General features: G+C 50.2%; 1 protein-coding gene across 2 annotated transcripts in view; it reads left to right on the top strand.

Moving 5' to 3' along the window:
* The window catches only part of JPH2 (junctophilin 2), a 60,741-nt gene that overhangs the window by 33,712 nt on the left and 10,309 nt on the right, over positions 1–16,720 (top strand). The window lies entirely within an intron of this gene.

Here is a 16,720-nt window from a genome sequence, read left to right as displayed (position 1 = left end):
CATGGGAGACTCACCACCTCTCAGATGGTCCAGGCCAACTTTGGACAGCTTTGACTTTTGGATTTGCTAAAACCAGAAGAATGTTCTGCCTTTCCATACCTTCTACGCGTTGGTCCCAGTTCTGCCCTCGGGGACAGTATCAGTTAGAACTGTGTTCAGCTGCAGGTAACGGAACCTGTCCATTGTGTCCTAACCACTGGGCTTACCGTCTCACGTGAGAAGATCAGAGAGGCAGTGCAGGGCTGTTGTGGCTGCCCCCTGCTGCCCTCAGGGACCCACCTCCATCTGCCTTTCCCTCCTACTCTCTTTGGAGTGAGACTTCTGTCCTCGTCCTCAGAGATGGCCACTGCACTCCTGGCTTCACCTCTGCGTTCCAGGGCAGAGGTCAAAAAAATGCAACAGCCTTTCTTCACGGGGAAGTGAAGCCGAAGCAGGGATTTACATCTCCTCCTGAATGGGTCACATGGCCTCCCCTACGTGCAAGGAACCCGGGAAGGTGAATATTTCTGTCGGGCACATTGCTTCCCTAAATGACATTAGGCTTCCATCAGCAGGGAAGAAGGAGAGAGTGGAAGTTTGGGGAGCAGCTAGTAATGTCTGTCCCTGCAGAGATTTAAAGATTGTGATCCTAGCAACCCCAAGAGTCTGCTCCATCTCAGCCTCTCCAGGCCCTTCCCTCGGCCTCTGCTCTCAAGTCTCCTCACTTTCTGCATTTTCTGCGGGAGAAACAGAGGCACTGCATCATTTAGCGACCAAGAGCTCAGGTTTGGGGGTCGGATAACGCTGGTTCCTTGGGCACGTCACTTCCCCTAGCCTCACTTTCCCCAACTGTGGAACGTGGTGTAAATTGGTATAGTGCTGACTGCTGAGGGCCTTGTGAAGGCAAAATGAGATAACCCACGTGTGCCTGGCACGTAGTAATCACTCAGTAGTGGCCGTTGTCATTTTTATTATTATAACTAATATTGCTCTTACGTCAGTGATTCCTTCTGGTGCTGGTGAATGGACAACCAGAGAGCACAGACCGGGTGAGCTCTGCCGGGGTCGCCTAGGTGTCACCATAATCCCAGCACTCACCCCAGGGAGAGCCTCTCCTTATGTCTTGGGGAGGGGTGTGGAGTGGGACCGCAGATGGGAGGGAGGGGCTGCAGTGTGGACCATCCCTAAAGCCACTTTTGGCTGAGCCGCATCCCTCGTGGGGCTGTCACATCGCTGCTGAAGCTCTGATCCATCAGCCCAGCTCCTGCAAGCCTTTCTGGGAAGCCCGCTGCCAGACCGTAACCCCATGGGACTTGGTATGGTCCTGCCGGAAGTCTGGCCAAGGGTGGGGGGGCGCCCAGGAGCTCTGACCCACCAGGTAGAGGGTCAGAAATGCCACAGAGCAGGTCATCTAGAAGGGGGCTTGTCAGAGGCTAACCTGGGGCAGCCTCCCGGGCCCCAGGGCTGCACAGCTCTTCCCTGACCGCCCCAGCCGGGGTGATAGAGAGACACGCATCCTGCGGCAGAAAAGCCGCCTGGAGCCCGTATTATTTTTTCCTGTATTTTTTTAATAGGTTACCATTCATATGGTTCAAAACCCCACAGTTATAAATATGTAAAGTCTGTCTCCTCTGCCCGTTCCCCTCCTGTCAACACCTCCGCTCCCGAGAGGCAACTATTGTTTGTTGTTTCTTTCCTTTCCTTCCAGAGTTACTTTACACATATATTAAGGGGCAACTTATGAAATTGCTAATATTTGACCATTTTGACAAAATGGTGGTTTCATACAGTTCCACGTAACCTCAGCAAAGGCATATCTGGATTCCTACTTTTCTCTTTCTTACACAAAAGGTAGCAGATTATATGTACTCTTCTGAACTTTGCTTTTTTCTCTTTGCTCTGTATATATCAGAGATCTTTTCATAGCTTTCCACATAAAGAACTTTGTCAGTTTTTTTACACCCACGTAGTGTTCCATTATATAGCTGCATCATAATTTATTTAATCAGGCCCCCGTTGCTGAACAGGATTGTCTGGGTAGTTTCCAGAATTTTGCTGTGTTAGATAAAGTTGTACACACCTCATTTCACCCATGGATCCGTAGATCTCAAGCATTGATTCCCAGAAGGACAATTACTGGATCAAAGGCTCTCAGGGGTGGTTGTCCCATTCTGTCTTCCCATCCACATCATGTGAGGGGGAGAAGGCGTCTGCCACTCACGTGATGAATGACCTTGGGCCAGTCCCTGCCCCCTGCGGGTCTCTGTTTCCTGGGGCACTGAGCTGTCTTTGCCTTGTCCTTGGAAAAACAGCCGTCCCAGACCCGCCTCCTTGCTTGGCCTTTCCCATGCCCCAGCCACGTGCAGCTATTGTAGCTGTGGTTTCTTTGGGAGATGACTTCAGCCCCGACTGAGGCCAAGGCAGCCCAGTGAGGTCAGCATGGAAGAGCAGCCAGAGGGACCAGCATGGACAAAGGCACAGTGGTGTGACGGCATGGGGTAAGGCAGGATTTCCCAAATGCCAGTCACTGAGGTACCTTCCTGAGCCATGTACCGCATACCACCTGGGTAGTTGTTTCCTTACTGTTTAAAAAACATTTTAATTTTCTTAGACTTAAATTTATCTTTATAAAGGAACTTTACATTATTACCATAAATAGAAATCCAGTTAGATAAAGAGAAGTTAGCCAAATACACACACACAGACACAGGAAAAGAGAAAAATACACTGAAACAAAACATCATTAAACCATCCCTCTGCTGCCTCCTGAAAGCTCGGATCAAGGCTGCTTGCTGCTCTGCTCTCTCTCTATTAAAAACGGAAATACAGTCACGAGTCGCACAGCAACATTGTGATCAATGACGGCCCGGATATACGACGGTGGTCCCATCAGATTAGCACCATGGAGCCTAGGTGTGTAGTAGGCTCGACCATCTAGGTTTGTGTAAGTGCACTCTATGATGTTCTCACAACGACGAAATCGCCTGACAACGAAGTTCTCAGAATGTGTCCCCGTGTTAAGTGATGTATGGCTGTGTAAGACACATGTTAAAGACATATAAGCACCAAATGAGAGTTTCTCACTGATGAAATCAGGGTGGCTGAAGTCATATTTTAAAGGAACAATGTTACCTGGTGAGTGTCCAGTACCTGTCATTTTTGGTCCTACCAGTAGTAGGCACCCTGTTCTGTAGAGACACTGGCCTGAAGGACAGGTTTCTCTGCTCCCTCCTCAAAGAGCCTCAGAGAGAGGGAAGTCAGTCTTTGGAAGGGCCCATGCTCCAGGAACCAGAGTTCGAGCCGAGAGGAGCCCAAGCTTAGACAGGCCTTGCACACAGTGGGCACTCACTAAATGCTCGTCAGTGACTGACCATCAGTGAGCCTGAGGGGCTCTTATGAAAGAAAGTCAGGCATTCACACTAACAGGTGCCTTCCTGAACCTTTGCCAAAGAGACCGTCCTCCTCTCCTGTCATCTTGTGACAGTTTCCCTCACGGCTGATGCTTGCTGGGGGAGCACTGGTATTGGAGCCGCCCAGAGTGGATAGGAGCCCAGAACCTCTCTTGCCGCTTTTCCCTCATCTTCTTCCATCCTTCATTTGTTGGTGGGAAACAAACACACAGATGTAGCGCAGATCAAGCACAGGTTTATTTCTCACTCATGTAAAGTGCAAAGTAGGTGCCCTCATCAGTGGGCGGCTCTCCTCCAAGCCACGATTCAGGGACCCGGCCTCCCTCTGTCTTGTGGCTCTGCCGTCGTCATGCTCTTGTGCATCAAGCTGGTGAAAAGGGAAAACATATAGAAGGATGCAAGTGGGAGGTTTTTATGGGCCAAGCCGGAAGTAGGGCACATCCCTCCCTCTCACATTCCATTGGCCAGAATCCAGTCACATGGCCACGTGTTCCTGCAAGGGAGGCTGGGAAATGGTCTAGGTGTGTGCCCAGGAAGAAGCGGAAACTGCTACCTAGTCCCAGCCATGCTTAGTGAGCATGCATTCAAGGCCCTTTATCATCTGCCTCCATCCTATCTCTTCATTCACGCACATCATTGTAGGCTGAACTTTTCTCAGTTTCTTAAACACCCAGTACATAAGTGTGTGTGTGCATGTGTGTGTGTGCACGTGTGCGTGCGTTTTTCACACCCTTTTGTGCCTTGGCTCCTGCAGTTCCCTCTATTTAGAACACCTTTTCATCACTTCTTTCTTTTCTTCTCTAACCAGCTCACACAGCTGTGGAAATAAGACCACAGCCTCAGAATTTAAAATAAAACTTTATCGTTTTCTAAGACTACATGCACGGAGAAGGGAGGACATGTGTCCGCAGCATGGAGGGGTCCTCGTCAGCTCCCCCAGTCCTTCACAGAGCAGATTGCGGGTTTTCTTTTCTATGCAGATGACTGCTGAGACCTGCTCAGCTAAGTAGGGGAGGGGAGACTTGGGGTCACAGACGGCAAACCTCAGGAACTTTTTGTCAAGAGAGCGAGTAGCTGGTTTTCCAAAGGGCGGGGCCAGGGGGCGGGTTGCAGAAATTGCCCAGGGAGGAGGTAAAACATAAGGGTCTGAATCTGTTGAGACAGTTAACTTTTTTCTAGTTATTGTCTATTCTGAGATGTACGTGCTGATTAAATAGCTGTGGGGTGCGGGGCCGGGGGAGGACGCGAACCCTGCTTCCCTGGGTTTGCCGATTTCCACGGTGTAAATACAGCCCTATGCTCGATTTCAGGCTGCCACTGTGCAGTCACTGAACGCAGAGCCGGGAAGATGTGTGAATAATGGGCTCTCGGGAGCAGCCGAGAGCTTGTGTGAGTGGCTCCGGCACGCTCTCAGCCCAGGCCTTGGTTTCCCCGTCTCTGCTCTGCTTCAGGCTGTAGCTCAGAGGTCCTATCTGCAGGGAAGCTGACCATGTCCCTTTTCCTTCTGGGCTTCCTATTTTAGAAGCCTGAACATTCCAGATTGGGTTGTTCTTCTGCAGATCTTCTCTACTCATCTGTAAGTTCCTTACGGCCAGAATTCTGGTTTTAAATTTCTTTATGTGCCTGTTCCATTGTCGGATGCCCACCCTTAGTCGGCACCCAGGAAATGCTTAGAGAAGGCAGGCAGGAAGGAGGACAGAGGGAGATGGGGGTGAAGAGCCTGGCGGGGAGTCAGTTCCTGCTCTGTGACTTGTTGGCCGTGTGACCTCAGGCAAATCCCTTCACCTGTCTAGGCTTGTTTCCTCATCTGTGAAACAGGCTCCTGTATTTTCCTCTGCTCCAGCTAGACCAGGCCTATCACTGCGTGATAATTCTGACAATAATAATAGTCATGGCTACTGTTTACTCATTCAACACATTTTTATGAAGCGTCTGCTGTGGCCCAGACGCTGCTCTAGGTGCTGGGGATTCATCCATGAACAAAACCATCAAAAATCCCTTCCACGTGGAGCTTGCATTCTGCATTTGCAGCGAACTACAAACTGAACGAATTCCACAGGCGGCACCTTGTTTGGTCCCTGGGCATCCCCGGAGGGTGGAGGCATCGCTGGCCGCATTGTGCGCTGCAGGAAGTGAGGAGAAGCGGATGCAGGGGATGCAGAGGTCAGCCAGTGCATAAAGGGTAGAGACCGCCGGTCCCAGGACCTGGTTCTTAGCCATGACGACATGCCCTCTCCTACCCACAGGCCCCCTTCCTGCCCACCTCGCTGCCTTCGCTGGGGCCGTCCCCGCCCTTCCCCCAGTGCCCTCTCTGCATTCCATCTGTTCCCAAGAACACATCCGTCAGGCCCACCGGCCGCCTGTCTCCTCCCTGGTGCTGTCTTTCTCCACCTCGGGCCTTGTCTCCGGATCCTTCCTCCTTATCCCACCAGCCATGGTTGGTCACCAGGGATGGAATCTTTCTTTAGTTTGCTCCCTCGAGACACTTCTTTTCCTCCCCCTCCCCCTGCCACCCCAGGGCCCAGGCATGGACCCACAGGAAGAGCTCAATAAATACCTCTTAATGCAATGAAATCTTAGTTTTTCTCTGGCCTCTAGGACAAGTCTTGGTTTTAAATGTCTTCATCGTAAGGGCTATTTATTCTTCTTGGGAAATGTGAAGGTCAGATCCTTTAAAACAAACAAAACTTCAGCAGCCCTTGTGTGCACCTGCTGTGTGCTGGGTATGGCATTCGGTGCTGCAGGGCTTACAAAGATGACAGACCGAGTCACTGATCTTCAGCCTCAGTTGGCATCTTAGTGTGGTCAAGGCTGAGATGACCACATGGTTCTGTGTGCCTGCGACAGCACTGGTTCCTGCTAGGTTCCAGCCTCCCTCTCGGCCCCAGGTGCCCTGGTTTGAGTGATAAGCTCTCTGGTCAGGCCAGACAAGACCTGAGGACAGGACCCCTCTTACTGCTCTAAGCGCTTTGCAAATACCAGTGCATTGAGTCCTCCCAACTCTGTGAGGTTGGTACTGTTATTCTCCCATTTCACAGATGGGGAAACAGAGGTGCAGACAGGTTAAGTAACTTACTCAAGGTCACACAGCTAGGAAGAAGCAGGGCTAGGATTTGAATGCAGGTAGGCTGGTGCCAGAGTTCTCCCGCTTAACCACCACCCCAGTGAGACCTTCCCTAAGAGGTCCTCCCTGATCCCATGCTCAGGGCTAGACATCTCTCCCCCTCGTCCACCCCACCAGGAGCTGTGGACTTAGCCCCGTCCTGACTGCTGGGACATGGTTTTGTGACAGGAAGACAGCCGCGGGCTCGGAATCTCCTCTGGAGCCCTCATGTCTGGCGCTGCGCCCAGGGCCAAGTCAAATCTCTGGCTTTTTGAAACAAGGGATGCGATTTTCCAGGGCTGGGGCTGGGTTTGGCCCTCCCTGTGGCTTCTTCCTCCCTGTGTGGCAGCAGGGGTGCCAGCCCCCAGGAGCAGATGTAGCTGCCTGGAATTCCTTCCCAAGGCTCCTTATCAGTTTTCAGAGCAGCCTGGGGTGGAGCGAGGGGGGTGTCAGGGCCACTGGGGGCTGCTCTGGGAAAAGCTGGAATGCCAGAGCAGAGCTGCACCTGGGGAGGGGCCGGAGGCGGGGGAGGGTGCTGGGCGGGGCGGGCTCAGCTGTCACATTCCTCCGCTCACAGAAAGCTCTCCTGGGCGCCTTGTCCTTATTTAGGCAGGAGATGTCTGCTGACTCGGGCCGTGTGTGATGCCATTGTGGGGTGAGCTCACTGGCTGGAGTGGGCTGAGGTGGGGGGCAGAGCACGCCTGGAGCCAAGTCAGCGGGCTCTGGGGCAGGCGATCCCTGCAGACCCAGACTCGCTGGGGTGGGAAGTCCAACCCTTGGGAAGAAAAATCACTCTCTAAGTAATAATAACACAAATAGCAGGTCCCGTTCATGGGGTCCCTACTACGCACAGGGCACCAGCTAGGCTAGTCGGTAAGCGCCAGGAGGTGGGTTTCTTCTGTTCATAGTTGTACACCCAGATCTAGTCCGGGACGTGGCACACAGTAGGTGCTTAGAAAATACTTGTCATGATGGAATGGATATACACTTCACATGCCACAGTCCACTTGATCCTGACGATAAGCCTAGTGGTAGCTCAGTGCTACTACTAACCCATTTTATAGATGGCGAATCTGAGACTTGGAGAGGTTCCATGAGTTGGCAAAGGCCCCTCAACTTGAAAGTAGAGGAGCTGGGGGTTGAAACCAGGTCGTCTGACTCCAGCATGTCAACGCAAGTAGTCCATAATCAATCTACAAATCAAAATTGGGGTGAGTTTATTATGAGCCAGGTCTGAGGACTGTAGCCCGGGGCCTTCCCTCCCTAAGGAAGGAAGGGCACCAAAGTGGGGTGTACAGAGTGGTTATACACCGTCTTGGAACAAAGAGCATCCATCACATATGACAGGAATGTCTCTGTTACTACTGTCAGGAGATGCTTCTCTGGCACAGCAGGTCGGTGGTCACAAGGTGAGCACAGCAGGTCAGTAATTAATCCTTAGTTTCCAGAAAGAGATGCTTATCCTTCACGAAATGCCGATATTGGGGGGAAGCTACATCCCTATCTTTAAGGGCATCACTCTTGTCTTTGGGGCTTGGTAAATGTTTAAAGCAGATGTACAACACATGCTCGACAGGCCACGCCAGGCCCTTTTGAAAAAATAGAGTTAGACCGAATTAGCTTTAAACCAGATGGCTTCCTCAGATACTCCAGTATGTCCCATTGCTGTTCATTTATTTACCAAACACTAACTGATGCTTCCATCTTTTTTTTTTTTTTAAAGATTGGCGCCTGAGCTAACGTCTGTTGCCAATCTTCTTTTTCCTTCTTCTTCTTCCCAAAGCCCCCCCAGCACATAGTTGTCTATTCTAGTTGTGAGCGCCTCTGGTTGTGCCATGTGGGATGCCACCTCAGCATGGCCTGATGAGCGGTGCCATGTCCAGGCCCAGGATCCGAACCAGCGAAACCCTGGGCTGCCGAAGTGGAGTGCGCGTACCTCACCCCTCAGCCATGGGGCCGGCCCCCCGTCTTCTTCCTTTGGTGTAGCCACTCTGTATTTCCTGGCTTTCTCCCTTTGCTGGCTCGCGAGTTGGGTTATATAACCTTCTTATGCTTAGTTTCCCACCTGTAAAATGGGAACTGATAGTGCACTCTACCTTAGAGAATGTGGTGGGGATTAAGTGAGATGACACATGCAAATGCCGTAGCAGAGTGCTGGGCACACAGTAGGTGCTCCCCAAGTATCGCCTGTTAGTAATGGTGATGGTGATGATGACGTGCCCCAGGGGATTCAGCATCCTCCTGGCGGGGTGGGACCCAAGCAGCAGAGTGGGCAAAAGGTGAGGCCATTCGCCAGCAGGCTCCACCCCCTCCTGGAGCATTGTGACAATCGTGGCCTTCTGCAGAGGGCCACTCCCAGGCTGTCTGAAGCCTCCCCGGTTCCCAGAGCAAGAGGCTGGAAGGGATCTGGGGTCCTACCCTCGGTTCATACCTGGTAGGCAATCACACTCTTGTGTCACTTGATTGCTCAAGGCTTCCACGAGCACCGGCCATGTGCCCAGGCCTGGGCCAGCTCCCTAGACGAGGCAGAAGCAGGGCCAGCTGGCCTCCCTCGGGGTGCCCGTGGCCACACTGTGGAGTGGCAGCAGAGCATGGTGTTGGAGAAACAGGGACTCTGGGGCCAGGCTGCCTGGGTTCCCCTCCTTGCTGGCTGTGTGCCCTTGGGCAGGTTGTTGAAGTGCCCAGCACCCCAGTTCCCCCTCTGTCACTGAGGATTTAGTACTGGTATTTCTCTCTTACCAGTGTTGTCCGGGTGAGTGATATAGCATGTGTAAGCAGGAGACCAGGGCCTGTCGCGTGGTAAGTGACCCTTCCAACATGTCTGTAACAGAGGAACAATCACAATGATTTATTTTCAATTATTGAAAACGATCACACAGGCTTCTCTGGGCCTCGGGTCCTCCTCCTTGTTACCGTCTTGTTCTTAAATGAGGGGAGATGGTTTCTAAGGGTCCTTCCAGCTCTGTGAGTCTCACAGTCAGATAAATGTGATCCGCACAGCACAACATTTACCTAACAGATGCCCATGAGCTCCTGCTGTGTGCCAGCCTCTGTTCTGGTGGCAGGCGCACAGCAATGAGGCTTCTGCCCCTTGTGGGGCCCACAGACTAGTTGCAGGAAGATGAAGTAGTCTGGCAATTAAGTGCAGGGGATTGCAAGAGCAGAGAGCCAGCAGTCAGGGTAAGCTTTCTTGAGGAAGGGTCCTGAAGGATGAATAGGAGTTTGCCAGATGAAGAGGTAAAGGATAAGACTGGGGAGAAGAGTTCCCAGGAAAGGGAACAGCCTGTGTAAAAGCCCCAGAAATGGAAACAATAGGGCACGTGTGAAGAACTGGAAGTTTCTGGCTGTCTGGAGGGCTGGTTTGGATTAAGACCAGAGAGACTGGCAGGAGCTAGGTCATGAAGTGGTATGCGTGTAACATCGTAACACATTTCCGCTTTATCCTCCAAGCTCTGGGAACAGCACTGAGCGGTCTTAAGCAGAGGGTCAAGATTATATTTGTTGGGGATGGCCCGTGGCGAAGGCTTCCTGGACCAGATGGGGCATAAGAAGGAAAACTTACGTGCAGAGTTAGTGTCTGGCTGGACACTCTTGTAACATCGTGCCAGTTGTTAAAGTTCTGAAAGATTCCAGTTTGTACCAGTTTGTGACCAGCAGCTGCCCTGAGACCCCTAAGTGCTCCCCACCCCGTGTTACTGTCCTGTACTCGTGGCCTCTTGCCCAGAACCTTGTCTTCCCCAGGACCCAGAAACTAAATGTTTAACCACCTGGCACAACAGGAGGGCCTCCACACCATTCTCATTGGTTGGCGCCCCTATGCAGTTACTGGATATTTTTAATGTCACCCCGCTGCCTCCATCTCAGTCAAGCCTTCCAGCTCCAAGAAAGCCTTAGAGAACACAGCACAGAGCAGGACCAGCCCAGGAGACCTGGGTGTTAACCCAGTCCTTGCCTTCTTCCTGTGGGGTACACAAGGCTTAGACTGGAATGTCCCCTAGGGCCCACCCTGCACTGGATGACACAGGCTCGGCATCAGGCCACCAGGGGCTCAGCCCCAGCCTTGCACTTCCCAGCTGTGTGGCTGCCCTGGGTCACACTGCCTCTTGGAGCCTATTTCCCTGCCTATTTAGTGGCCATAACAATACTACGCCTTAGAGTTGTTGTAAGGAATACATAAACCATAGCTCTAAAAGTCCTCCCACTGATAGGTGCTAGGTTTTTAAAATATATTTACTTATTTTGGAATAGGCATACTATATGCACATGCAAAAGATCTGAAGAGGTCGTATCAGTCAGAGTCCTGGCAGGAAGGGGTGTATTCAAAAGATTCAATTGAAGAGAGTTTAATGAAGCTACTGTTTTGTTTTCCAACTTTATTGAGATACAATTGACATATAACAATGTGTGAGTTTCAGGTGCACAATGTGTTGATCTGATACAGTTATATATTGCAAAATGATCACCACTTTAGCATTATCTAATACCGCTGTCATGTCACATAATTACCATTTCTCTTTTCTGGTGGTAATATTTAAGACCTTTTTTCTTTCTCTCTCTCTTTCTCTCTCTCTCTCTCTCTCTCTTTCTTTCTTTCTCTCTCTCTCTCTTTCTCTCTCTCTCTTTCTCTCTCTCTTTCTCTCTCTCTCTTTCTTTCTTTCAAGATTGGCCCTGAGCTAACATCTGTTGCCAATCTTCCTCTTTTTGCTTGAGGAAGAATGTCACTGAGCTAACGTCTGTGCCAGTCTTCCTCTATTTTTTATGTGGGATGCTGCCACAGCATGGCTTGATGAGTGGTGTGTAGGTCCGCACCTGGGATCCAGACCCACAAACCCTGGGCTACCAAAGGAGAGCATGGGAACTCAACGACTACGCCATCAGGCCGGCCCCAGGACCTACTTTCCTAGCAAACTGTGCTTCCACTGATTGCCGACGTGCAGCCAGACCTCAGTCATACGTAGTCAGCCAGGCAATTCCCAGGTCCCGATGGACTAGCCTTTCTTTGGGAATGTAGGGGACATTACTGCTAGTAACCACTAGCCCTGGGCCCTCTCAGACAGGCAGGGTGAATGCTGGGGATAAAATTCAGGGCCTCACAGCGCCCCTGGGGGAAGAAGCTGGGTTGTGTCTGGGCCCTTCTGGAAAGGGCTTGACCTGCGGCAGCGTGCAGATGTGCGGGTCAGCGCAGGCTGCGGCCCCACACGGGCCTGGATTCAGGTTCCAGCAGCTCTGGCACTTACTAGCTATGAGCCTTGGGCAAGTAATTTTCTGAGCCTCCATTTCCTCTCCTGTAAAGTAGGTTGTCTTGAGGTTGACGTGCAATCACACAGGTTGTTCTAGCTTCTTATTGCTACTGTAACAAATTCCCACAACCTGGGGGCTTAAAACAACACAAATTTCTTCTCTTACAGTCCTGGAGGTCGAAAGTCTGAAATTAGTCTCACTGGTCTAAAGTCAGGCTGTTGGCAGGGCCGGTCCTTCTGGAAGGTCTGATGGGAGGACCCAGTTCCTCGACTTTTTAGCTTTTTCGTGGCTGCCCGTTCCTTGGCTTGTGGCCCCTTCCTCCATCTTCAAAGCGTGTCACTCCAGGCCCTGCTTCTGTCATCACGTCCTTTGCCTTCTCCTCTTCTGTCGTCACATCTCCCTCCACCTCCCTCTTTTAAGGACACTTGTGATTACATTTAAGGCCTGTGGCGTAATCCAGGAGAATCTCCCCATCTCAGGATCCTTAATTTGATGGTATGTGCAAAGGCTCTTTGCCATATAAGGTAACATTCATGGGTCCCAGGGAGAAGGGGAGAAGGGTCGCCATAGAACAAGATCTGGAAAACGCTGCCTCCGTGCCCTGGGGATTTCAGGCTGGGATTTCAGGGTGAGGAGGTTCTGCGTAGGGCCTCTGGGTGGCACAGACCCCCAGACTCAGAACCCATGCCCCCCACTTTGACTTGAACAAATCCTCTTTCTGAATTTTCCAAACACTTGCATAGAGCTCACTGTCAGCCAGGCTCTGTTCTAAATGCTTTATGTACACAAATTCGCTCTATAATCCCCACAACCCTGTGAGGTAGGGGCTGTTCACACCCTCATTTTACAGATGGAAGAGTCAAAGCACAGAGAATTTACACGAATCACCCACAGTCACGCAGCTGTGCTCCTGACCACCTCACAATAGCCAAATGTTAACGGCAATTTTTTCTTAAAAAAAAAAATCTATTTTCCAAAATTTTCAACAAAAAAGCCATAATATTTTTTTAAATTTTTTAAAAAATATTTTATTTATTTATTTTTCTTTTTTTTTTTTAAAGGTTGGCACCTGAGCTAAAAACTGTTGCCAATCTTTTTTTTTTTCTTCTTCTTCTCCCCAAAGTCCCCCAGTACATAGTTGTATATCCTAGTTGTGAGTGCCTCTGGTTGTGCTATGTGGGACACCGCCTCAGCATGGCTTGATGAGTGGTGCTGGTCCACGCCCAGGATCTGAACTGGCAAAACCCTGGGCCACCAAAGTAGAGCCCGTGAACTTAACCACTTGGCCACAGGGCTGGCCCCAGAAGCCATATTATTTTATACTATATATTTTATACGTTTATATTTATAATATATAGCATAAAAATAACAAAACACGAATTATGAGCTTGTAACCCACCAGATCGGCTTGCTCCTCTAGCCTTCTATTTGTTCTGCTCTCACGACTTTTCACCTTGTCTTATCTGTCCTACCAGACTCTATATCCTTCCAGAGTGGGAGCCGTGTCTGGCTCAGTGGTCATTCTGATGATATGGGCAAGTGACTTAAGCTCTGGGTGTCAGTTTCCTCCTCTGTAACATGGTGGTGGTGCCCACCTCATAGGGTGGTATGAACCCTTAGGTTATTTCTCATTTTTTCTTATTGGAAGCAGTGCTCATAGACCTATATGTAAAAGCTAAAACTATAAAACTCTTAGAAGAAAATATAGGAGTAAATCATTGTCTTAGATGGGACACCAGAAACATAGGCAACAAAAGGAAAATAGATAAATTGGACTTCGTTAAATTTAAAAACTGCTATGTTTCAAAGGACATCAACAAGAAAGTGAAAAGACAATCCACAGAATGGGAAAAATATTTGCGAATCATATATCTGATAAGGGACTTGTGTCTAGTATATATAAAGAACTTTTACAACTCATAATAAAAAGACCAAAAAAAAACCAGTTAAAAATAGGCAGAGAATCTGAATAGACATTTCTCCTAAGAAGATACATAAATGGCCATTAAGCACATAAAAACATACTCAACGTCATTAGGCGTCAGGGAAATGCAAATCAAAACTGCCATGAGATGGCACCTCTCAAACCACTAGTGTGACTGAAATAAAAAGGATGGATGATAACAAATGTTAGCAAGGATGTGGAGAAATTGGAAGCCTCATACATTACTGATAGAATGTGAAATGGTGCAGCCACTTCAGAACCAGCCTGGCCGTTCCTCAGAAGGTAAACATGGAGTTACCATATGATCCAGCAACTCCGCTCCTTGGTGTCTACCCAAGAGGAGTGAAAACACACATCCACACAAAAACTTGGACACAAATGTCCATAGCAGCATTATTCATAGGAACCAAAAGGTGGAAACAACTCAAATGTTCATCAACTGATGACCAGATAAACTAGGGTTCATCCGCCCAGTGGACCGTTATTTGGCGAGAGGAAGGAATGAAGTGCTGATACGTGCTATAGCGTGGGTGAACCTTGAACAATGTTTGGATGACCTGTCCTTCTACAAGAATGTATATTTACATCCCAATTTGTAGTCAGTCCATAGAGTTTTGGAAGGGAATTGCTGGGAGTATTGTTATAATAATAACAAAAACCACGATAATGATGATAGCTAGTTTTTGTTAAGTGCTTGGTTTATTATGCTAAGCACGTTTGTATTATCTCATTTCGGACTCTTAGTAATTTTATGAGGTAAGTGTTATTATCTCCATTTCACAGTTGAGGAAACTGAGGCCGGAGAGCGAAGGTCAGATACCCACAATGTGATGGTCTGCAATTTGGGCTTGAGCTTGGCCCTTAACCCTCTATGTGAGGGGCTTCCCGGCAGGGGCTTAGCACTCGTTTGCCGAGTGAATGGAGTCCTGAGGGTGGGGTGGGGAGGACTGCCCCTGTCCGTCAGGGCCCCCTAACTGGGCCCTTGCCTGCATCCTTGGCGGGGGCAAGGGGGCTTTCTCCAGGGAGCCCTCTGGGCGGGTGGCCAGCTGTGGCTCCTCCTCATGGTTCCTCTGACCATGATTGTTCTGGGGGCAAGGGCCATGGCCGTCCAGAGCCGGGGCGAGGGGCCATTTTGGGAGAGGGCAGGCCAGTGGCATGGGAAGCAGCCCCCCAGGAAGACCCTTGGCAGCACTGTCCCTGTCAGCCACCTCAGCAGCCTCCAGAGAGGCTGAGCTGGGGACGTGGATTATCTGCCTCTGTCCTGCAAACCTGCCGTGGGCTCCTTGTTCTGAACAATTGTATTTTTTCATTTTCATTTAACAAATTAGTGACATTTGGTACATTCAGGATTTTTTTCCTCCAAAAAACTGTGCTTGTTATTTAATTTATTTCCCAAGCCCCTCTTGGCACTTCGTCTGTCCTGGCCTCTGTTCTCAGTCCCTGCACTGTTTCTCCGAGGCTGGTGCTGGTGTTATCCCCATGTTACAGATGAGGAGACTGGGGCTCCGGGGGCTCAGACTTGCCCAAGGGTCTAAGGAGCAGAGCCAGGACTTGCACCGAGGCAGCCTGGCCAGTCTGGCCAGCCTGGCCCCCTCAGCTCCTCCACCATGAGGCGTATGGGCTTTGCTCTGCACCCCTGTTCATCCGTTGATTTTCAGAGATGTTGCATGATTGTCTTGGCAGACCTGCATTAGGCTGCGAGCTCCCCAGGTGGCTGCTGGTCCTATTCCTCTCCATCCGTGGTCCCCGCATGTGGAGGACCTGGCCCAGAGTCAGTGCCAGCAGGGCAGCAGCTTGGTGTGATGGGGAAGAGCTTGGGCAGATTCACTTTCTAGCTGTGTGACCTTGAGAAGGTGACTCCCCCTCTCTGAGATCGTATGTGTAAAGCCATAGCACAGAGCTGGGCACAAAGTGCTCAACAAATAACAGATTAATATTATTAATAAGAGTAGTAGAAGAGACAGTTGTTGAGTGAGTGCATTAGAAAAGGGTCGGCAAACTTTTCCTGTAAAGGACAGGAACGTCAATATTTTTGGCCTTGCAGGTCAAAGTCTCTGTGGCAACTACTTAACTCCTGACCATATGTAAACAAGTGGGCGTGGCTGTGTTCCAATAAAACTTTATTTATATGGCCACTGACATTTGAATTTCATGTAATTTTCACATGTCAGAAATTATTACTCCTTTGGTTTTTTTTAACCATTTAAATATATAAAAACCATTATTACTTCACAGGCGGTACAAAAACAGGCAGCGGGCCGGATTTGGTGTCCCACCGTAATTTGCCCACCCCTACAATAGAATGTGGCTCTACAGGGGATTTTCTGATGCTTGGTTTCCTCTTGTAGCCACAGTGCCCAGAACACAGTAGGCACTCTGTCGAGTTGCGTTAAATACACAGAAGCGGGTCTGGAGCTGGCCATTAAGGCTGGGAGGGTGGACGGAGGGCCAAGAGCATTCCAGATGGGAGAACAGCCAGAGCAAAGGCATGGAGTCAGGGGCCAGGCCAGCGAGGGTCCCTCTCTGGCCCAATGAAGCCATCAGTGCCTAGTGGAGGTTCTAACTGAGCGTTGAGGGCCGGGGCGGGGCGGGAGCTCTCAGACGTGCTTCAGTTAGGGTTAGCCCCCTCCCTCTGTCCCTCAACCACCAGCCTTATTTTTAACCCTGCTGACGAAAGATAATCCGAATGAAATCAAGAAGAGTGACTGATCCCTGCCCCTCCCCCTGCCCCAGTTACTGCTCCTTGCCTTCCCCCCAGCAGGGTCAGAGCCCTCCTAGGAGACCCTCCCCCAGAGGCACCAGGCCAGACCCCAGGACTGGTGGTGGGAGAAGAAATGGTTGTTGCATTTCCCTTCCAGGAGCCAAACTCGGGGAGGGTCCTGGTGCTTAAAGAGAACTGCTCAAGGCTCTGGGGGGTTGAGCAGGCTGGGAACTGCCGAAAATAGAGCTGGATTTTCTCTCTGTCTGTCTAGCACATGCTTCTCAAACTTCAGAGAGCAGTGGAAGCATCTTGAGAGCTTATAAACATGGATTCCTGGCTTC

This window comes from Equus przewalskii, chromosome 21 (assembly GCF_037783145.1).
Source record: "Equus przewalskii isolate Varuska chromosome 21, EquPr2, whole genome shotgun sequence".
In the NCBI taxonomy this organism is placed as follows: domain Eukaryota; kingdom Metazoa; phylum Chordata; class Mammalia; order Perissodactyla; family Equidae; genus Equus; species Equus przewalskii.
This window is presented reverse-complemented; position numbering and strand designations above follow the sequence as displayed.